Genomic DNA, 7,780 nt, shown 5'->3' with positions numbered 1-7,780 from the left:
GCATTCAATATGCTATCAATGTCCACATTCAACCATCCAACATGCATCAAAATATAACCATGCATGTCTCATTTGGGGGTGCAGTTCCTTACACTGTTTTCTTACCTCAGATTCGAGCTAGAATGAGTAAAAGAATGACCCTTGAGAACGATCTGACTTTAATTCCTTTAGCGGTCACCTAATCATAACCAAATAAGGAATACCATCAATAAAATGAACATCATAGGTTTCTAAACCAATATCTACCCTCAGAGAGATCAATCCAAACTAATCCAAGTAGTAGGAATAATCCCGAGGCCTAAAACTATGTTTTCGGGGTCAAAACACACAAATGGGGCGAAAACTGACCAAGGGCTACGGCCCTAGTACCTTGGGCCGCAGCCCCCAGCACTCCCTGAAGCAAGGGCCACGGCGTCCAGCAGGCACAAAGAGCCCCACCTGCTTCTTCAAGCAAGGGCTGCGGCACCCCAAGAACAGGGCCGCGACCCCCAACCCTGGGCCATTCCCAAACACGTTTTTATCACTCCAAAGCCTCCAAAATCATACCTAAACATTCCCCAATCATAAAATCAAAGTTCCCAAGCTTCCCAATGGTCCAAAAACCCTCAAAACCCAAGGTTCAATCGAACCGAAAACTCAACGATTCACATAGTCTAATTCAAAGCTTAGAAACTCTAAAAACTCAAAACTTTAAACTTCGATTACCTTCGATTGGGTTGTTTTTCGTCAAATCCTTTGGTTAAGAAGCTTCTAATCTTTCCTGGGATCGCTAAGCCTCGATCCTTGCTCGATTCTGACTCCTGGAACTCAAGATTTCTTCAAAAAGGCTTCGGATGGCAAAAATGAACTAACGAAGGAGAACGAAAGGTTTTCTAACGTATGTTCTATCTGACAAGCTACTTCATGCTTAAGTAACCTCAAATAAAACCTAGTGCTCGGGACCCCAAAAACACCCCCGAGGACATTATAGTCAAAACCTCCAAAATTTCCTCCTAATCTCAAATACTCCCAATTTATCATCAAATACACATTCTTATTACCCCATAATTGACCCCGTTATGAAAAAATCGCTAATCCATTATATATGACCGTCTCATGTCAACTAGCTCAAATATATCTCCATAATGATGAAATCTCATTCATAATTCACAATTTGCACCCAAATACACAATTATGCCCTAAACGGGACAAATTGCCAAGATAGTTCAATTAACAAATGTGGACCCACATGCATGAATATAACATTATATTATGATATAATTCACATAAACATGCACATAATCATTTAATAGCATAATTAAACAAGTATGGCCCTCCCGGCCTACTAATCTTGCCATTAAACCACATCGGAGAATTCAAGGCATTACAGTAAGTCATAAGCTTTATGAATGGTGGTTAAATTCTGTGTTTATGGGTTTTGACATTGAAGGACTGAATTGAAGCTTGGAACTTGGGAGTTAGCTTAGAAATCTTTTAGAGAGTTGGTTCATCAGAGAAGGTAAGCTCGAATTTATGATTTAATGACCGAATCTTAGTGTTTTCTTGATTGGTTTTGATGTTTTTAAGCTTTTGAGTTTCAGAGATTGAAGTAGGATTTTGGTGAGTTTCTAGGCTATGTTTTTGCTAGGTTGTGTTGCTGGAATCGTGTTAGAAGCTTTGTGATAATTGAGTTGTGGAATTGGGATAGTTTTGGATGGTTTTGAGTGAGGTTTGAGAGTAAAAAATGATGGTTTTTCTGGGTTCAAAGGGGTTAGGCCGCGACATAGTTCTTGGAGCGCCGCGACCTTCTAAGGCTGATGAATGCTGAAGATGGAGGGCGAACCGCGACCCGTGTCTGGTTTTGGGCAAGGATGAGCCTCTGTTTGGGGCCATGCCGCGACATAGGGAGGTTGAGCCGTGGCCCTTAAGGAAATTTGGGTTTTTGGGATTTTAAGCATGGGAATTTAACCTAGGGTGCTTGGGATCGAATCTACTACTGTGTTTGGTGGAATTCGATGTTTCGGAGACTAGAACCTTATCTAGGAGCCCTTTTACAATTATTAATGGTATCCCTTATCTTGGTTGTGACTAGGTGTAATGCCCCAAATTTCCTAATAAGGTTGAGGACCTTGATTAGGAGGCTGGGAGGGCCATAATTGAATTATTATGTTATTAAATGATCATATGCATGTTTATGTGAATTATATTATTATATGATGATAAATGCATGCATATGGGTGTATTTTTAATTATAAGGGCATTTTGGTAATTTGGCCCGTTGAGGGCGTAGTTGTGTATTTTCGTGCATGTGGGTGAGTTATGAATGGTATCACATTATATGTGGATTTGTTCGAGCCTTTTAGCATGAGATGATCATGAAATGCAAGTGTTTGGTCTGGTCATAACGGGATTAAGTTCGGGGCTCGGGGTGAGTCTCGGGGTGATTTTAATGATTAGAACATTACCGGGAATTAAAGGGTAATGGGTTATGATTTATTGATATTTCAGAATATTGAGAATAGCGGGAATTGGAGGGTGTTAATTATGATTAACGAAATAGGTGCGAAAGGACGATTTTGCCCTTGGTGGCTGTTAAGGTTTTATTTTAGACTTGAGGGCATTTAGGTATTTTCACCCTAAAGGATTTGTTCAACCTTTTAAGCTTAGAAAGCTGTAGAAACCTTCTCAAAACAGAGCACCAAAATCACCTTCTCCCATACATCATTTCTCCCCCATTTCTCTTTGAATTTTCAAGCTCTCTTTTGAGGAACCAAGCCAAGGAACCAAGTTGTGATAAGCCAGGGTTATGCTCCACCATTGAAGAGGGTATGTTTCTGAGATTGAGGTGAGTTTTTAGCCATTAGAACTCTTGCTTTTGCTCTGTTTTCTTAGTTAAGTTTCAGCTGGTTTTTGAGTTGGAAAGTTGGGAATTGGTTGGAGTTTTGGCTAGGGTTCTTGTGGTTGTGATGCTTGGGGCATGTGAGGATGGTTTTTGGGTTCATTTGGCATCAAAAATAGGGTTTGGAAGCATTGGAATCGAGTTGGAATTGAAGGAGTCGAAGGAAGATATTTCAGGGGAGTATCTAGCTGGGGGGGTAGCGCTACAACGCCCATCAGAGGGCGCTATAGCGCTACACAGGATTTTTGTTGGGCAGTTTGGGGTTCTGAGTATAGTGCTGGGGCGCTATTGAGCATCACTGTAGCGCTACCCTGTTTATTCAGAACCCCGTTTTGAGTTTTTTTAAGGGTTTTTGGCTCGAGGTTTCAATCCTTAAGGCCTGGGATTGAATCTATTCACCATGTGGGTACATTTCGGGGTCCCGAGAGTGGGGTTTAGATCAAGACCCTATTATTTTTTATTTTCATTAATTGGAGATTTGTATTTGGTTATGACTAGGTGACCGCTAAAGGATTAAATGATCGATCGTTCTCAAGGGTCGTTCTTGTTCTAATTCTCGCTCGAACTAGAGGTAAGAAAACTGCACCCCATATGTGACATGCATGGTTATTCTTGATGCATGTTGGATGTTTAACTGTGATATATGTGATGCACGAGAAACATGTGTTTAGGGCATGCCATGAATGTTGGGTATGAGACTGATCAGAGCTTGAGTCTCTGTGTTTGTGCATGATCATAATTATGCTAGCAACTGTTAAGTAAGCATGTTGAATGCCCTACTCTTGGATATTTGACATATGATATGTACTGATAGCATTGCTTACTTGTGCATGGTACTGACTGGCAAAGGTGTTAGTATAAACTGTGAAGCTGTGACTCATTAGTCAAGTTCGGCAGTGGTACTGGGCACTGGTCACACAGTGCTGACTCATAAGTCAGGAACGGCCGTAGCGTGTTCAACGTAAGCCAACAAAGATTAGATCTAATCGACATCTGCATTGAATGACTCAAAAGAGCATTAATGCCAAACCGACCTCAAGTTCGATGAATACTATAAGCGCTTGTTTAGCCAAAGGCTAGTCACTTAGAGCCACAGTGACTATTTAGTCACATGGCTGTTGGTGTTGAGCCCGTGAGACTTACCCATCAGTCTCTCATCTGTTAAGCTAGTGACTTACCCAGCAGTCACTCATCTGTTTAAGCTAGTGACTTACCCAGCAGTCGCTCATCTGTTTAAGCTAGTGACTACCCATCAGTCACTCATCTGATTAGAGCCATTGCTGGAAAGCCTAGGTAACGGTTTCGTTACACGGCTATGGGCACCGAGCCCCATAGTGACTCGCTTGTTAGTCACTCAGTATGGTTAATAGAACCTCAAAGTGATATTCACTCATCTGTTCAGGGCTATAAGCTCTGTATGATCATTCTGATAATCATTTGCATGGCTTGGGGTATCGAGCCCCGTAGTGACTTGCTTGTCAGTCACTCAGTATGGTTTACTAGAATTCAAGTGTTAAATCACTCATCTGATTAGGATTGACTCGATAGTCATCCAATCAGGAGGGCAGGACTTCTTATCCTTGATTCCCCAGTATTATCTGAGTTTATTTGCATGCTTAAATAGAGCTATGTTTTCTAGGCATGCCAGATATGATTTGATATCATGATATGACTGTTCATGAGCATATTGAGTTTTCTTGCTAGGCTTTAGCTCACGGGTGCTATGTGGTGTAGGTAAAGGCAAAAGAAAGCTGGACCATCCTTGAGTTGGAGAGCTTAGGTGACGATGTGTACATATGCAGCTGCTCGACCGCCACGACCGAGGTTTGAAGGAGAGGAACTAGGGTTAAGCCCTATTTTGCCACTTAGATCGGCTGGTTGTAAATATTTTGTTGTAATACACCTTTAAATTATATTTTTGGGATCCCAATGTATATAGTAAACGTTCTAGTGAAACGTTATATCTTAACCAAATTTTTTAATCCCTAAACTGCTAATCATACTTAGATACATGATTTTGGCCAAATGACTTGATTAGCGAGTTTAGCACTGTTTACAAGGCACACCGTAATGGTCCCTGGAGTTTAGAGCGTTACACTAGGTATCGGGAAACGGATCGTGCTCAAGAGGCATCTCGCATAACCAGTGCACTTGGAAACTAAAGGTAAGAAAACTGCACCGGTTGTGGATTTATAATGGGACTAAGGGTTCCCTGTTTTGTATGCTTTATGAAGGATGGTATTATGCCATGTAAATAATAAACAAATGGCCTAAGAGTGCTAGAGTTTACACTAGTGCACAAGGTGCGGCTCAGCCACTGGTAGCTGAGGACAGCTTATTATGCACTGAGCTCAGTTTAAGCGAACCGGAGTCAGTAGGGTAAACAGAAGGTGCGACCTAAGGGTGTCGACTCTGATTATCATGTGATTTGATTGTTATTATTGATTGGTGGACTTGTCATGCTAAATAGCTAAGCGTTAGTTGTTGATTCTTTGCTTATGTCTATGGGCCATGTAATTTGTGTGATATGCTAAGTGTATGAACATGCTTTAAGGATTATTTAGTTGGTATCGTTGTTTGTACTATAATGTTATGTTTTCTTGCTAGGCCTTGGCTCACGGGTGCTACGTGGTGCAGGCAAAGGCAAGGGCAAGCTTGATCAGCCCTGATTCGAAGAGCTCTGAGAGCAGAATGTACATGATTAGCTGCTCATCCACCACGGTTAAGGAGGAGACAGGAACAGGAGAACCATAAATGTCTGTTTTGCCCTTAGAGTGGCTAATGGTTGTTTGTACTCTGGAAATTTTATAAACTAACTTTTTAAACACTGTTTCTTTTAGGATCCCTTGTGTAAAATGTTTAATTATATGAAATGTATCTTTTGAGACCAAAACTTTTTAACCCTAGCTCATTAATGGTTTCAGTGACACGTTTTTAATTAAATGACTTGATTAGCTGCACTTTTATAAATACATAGTGTAGCGGTCTTGGCTATCCAGGGCGTTACACCTACCCTCCGGGCTAGGGGAGGAGTCTATTGTCATGACCTCCGGCCTTGGAACTGCTGGAGGAGAGGGGGAGTCTAAATATACAATTTCTTGAATTAGGGGAGGTTCAGGCTCAGGTTCTATCTTGGGGTTGGACTCCTCTATGTATTGCCTAAGTCCAGGGGCAAGGGTACCCTGGAGCAGAGAGGACCAAGACCTGAGATTGGTCCCATACTCTTAAAAAAAGACCGGCCTAAAGGATAGGGTATTATCTACGACAACGGTGCCTTTAGGGTAGCCCATGTCATGGCGTAACACTAAGTGGTCCATGCACTGGAGCAGGGTTATATTACAATCTGGATCGTTAGGGTGGCGATGGATGAACTGGTTTGGATTAAACCTAACTAACCTAAGGTCAGCGACAGCCCTATCTAATTCCCTATAGGGTTATGGGTTACCTTGGCCAGAGGGGCCGGCTGCTGCTCCCGATGAAGCTCGCCCTAATTCAGGGTCCCGAGCAGCCTCGGGAGCCTGCCTCTTCTGCATGAGAGGTACTTCGTCTTCTTCTTGCTCCTCGCCTTCAGCGACCTCGGCATCCCCTTCGTGGGTAGGCGGGAGCTCGCGGACCACCGGGAGATTAGCCCGTGTTCTTCTCAAAGCCAGAGTCTGGCCTTTAGCAATTAACTTACACGCCAGCATCGTGTCTTCGGTCACGAGCTAACGATATTCCTTCTCACTAGGCGAAAGCCTAGATAGCGTATTATATTGACCCTCGAGGGTCATAGATTTGTCCGTCCTCGCGAATATGGCTGCACAAAAATACTACTCAATTAGTATATACATGAGAAATAGATCCAGGAACAAAGAGAATGATTTCATGAGCTAAGAAAGGAAATGAGACTTACGAGGATGATTGAAGTATCGATGCTCGCAGTTACGAAACTCATTCGACATAAAGAATTGATCTTTATAGTCGTTGGGATGGCTGGGGAGCTCGATGACCGAGGGCGAGTTCGAGAATTGGGTCAAATAATAGAACCCATCACCTCGCCCTCGTTGTTCCGGTTTGGCCTTGAGGCAGAAAAAATAAAGGATGTCCGGTGGAGTGAGGACCTCCCACTCATGCTTCAGAAAGAGATACTTCAACCTCGCCTATGTGCCAAAAATCAAGAAGACGCCATAATATTGACTACGACGAAGCATGAAAGAGCATGGTAAATAAAATGCAGAAATCTATATAGAAAGAGCCTATGAGAAGTGATAGGACTTACAGTATGATCGTCGATAGAAGATGTGTATTTTGTAAGGACTGGAAGACTTACTCCTAAGCAGATGAACGACTGGGTCTCCGAAAGATTTTGGAACAAAGGGTTTTGAGGTTTTTTCTTTTCTTTGAGAAGGAAGGAGGTTTGAAAACACAGAAGATAGAAGATGGAGAAAATTTTCGAATGAAAGGTGTTAAACTGTGGAATTGGTATGTCCCTTTTTATACGTAAATGGCATAAAACAACGTGAACCATCCGATCCGGCTAGTTCAAGATCCGAGGGTAGTGTTTCGAAAAGCAAAACGACGATAAAAAGTTGACCAGACCATTATTTCAGTCCTCAAAACCTGAACAGGCGCCAATCATAGTGTTCCACGTGTCCAATACTCAAGTAGTGGGCAAGCATGGATAATCACGACGGAAGTTTAAAAGTCCCCACCGTGTAAGTCAAAAGGTGACGTCATAAAACACGAGCAGGGACTTTGGGGGCAAATGTGCATCCTAAAATTCAGCATGAGTCTTTTATTTAGCTCGTGTACAATTGGCGAGTAAAGAACTGTAATAGATGATCCATAAGTCCATATTTTCTCCACAAAGGCAGCACAGTTCCCCAGGTCAATAACACAAGACGGGGAATGCAAAGCAATAAG

This window comes from Humulus lupulus, chromosome 7, assembly GCF_963169125.1.
Source record: "Humulus lupulus chromosome 7, drHumLupu1.1, whole genome shotgun sequence".
In the NCBI taxonomy this organism is placed as follows: Eukaryota; Viridiplantae; Streptophyta; class Magnoliopsida; order Rosales; family Cannabaceae; genus Humulus; species Humulus lupulus.
This window is presented reverse-complemented; position numbering follows the sequence as displayed.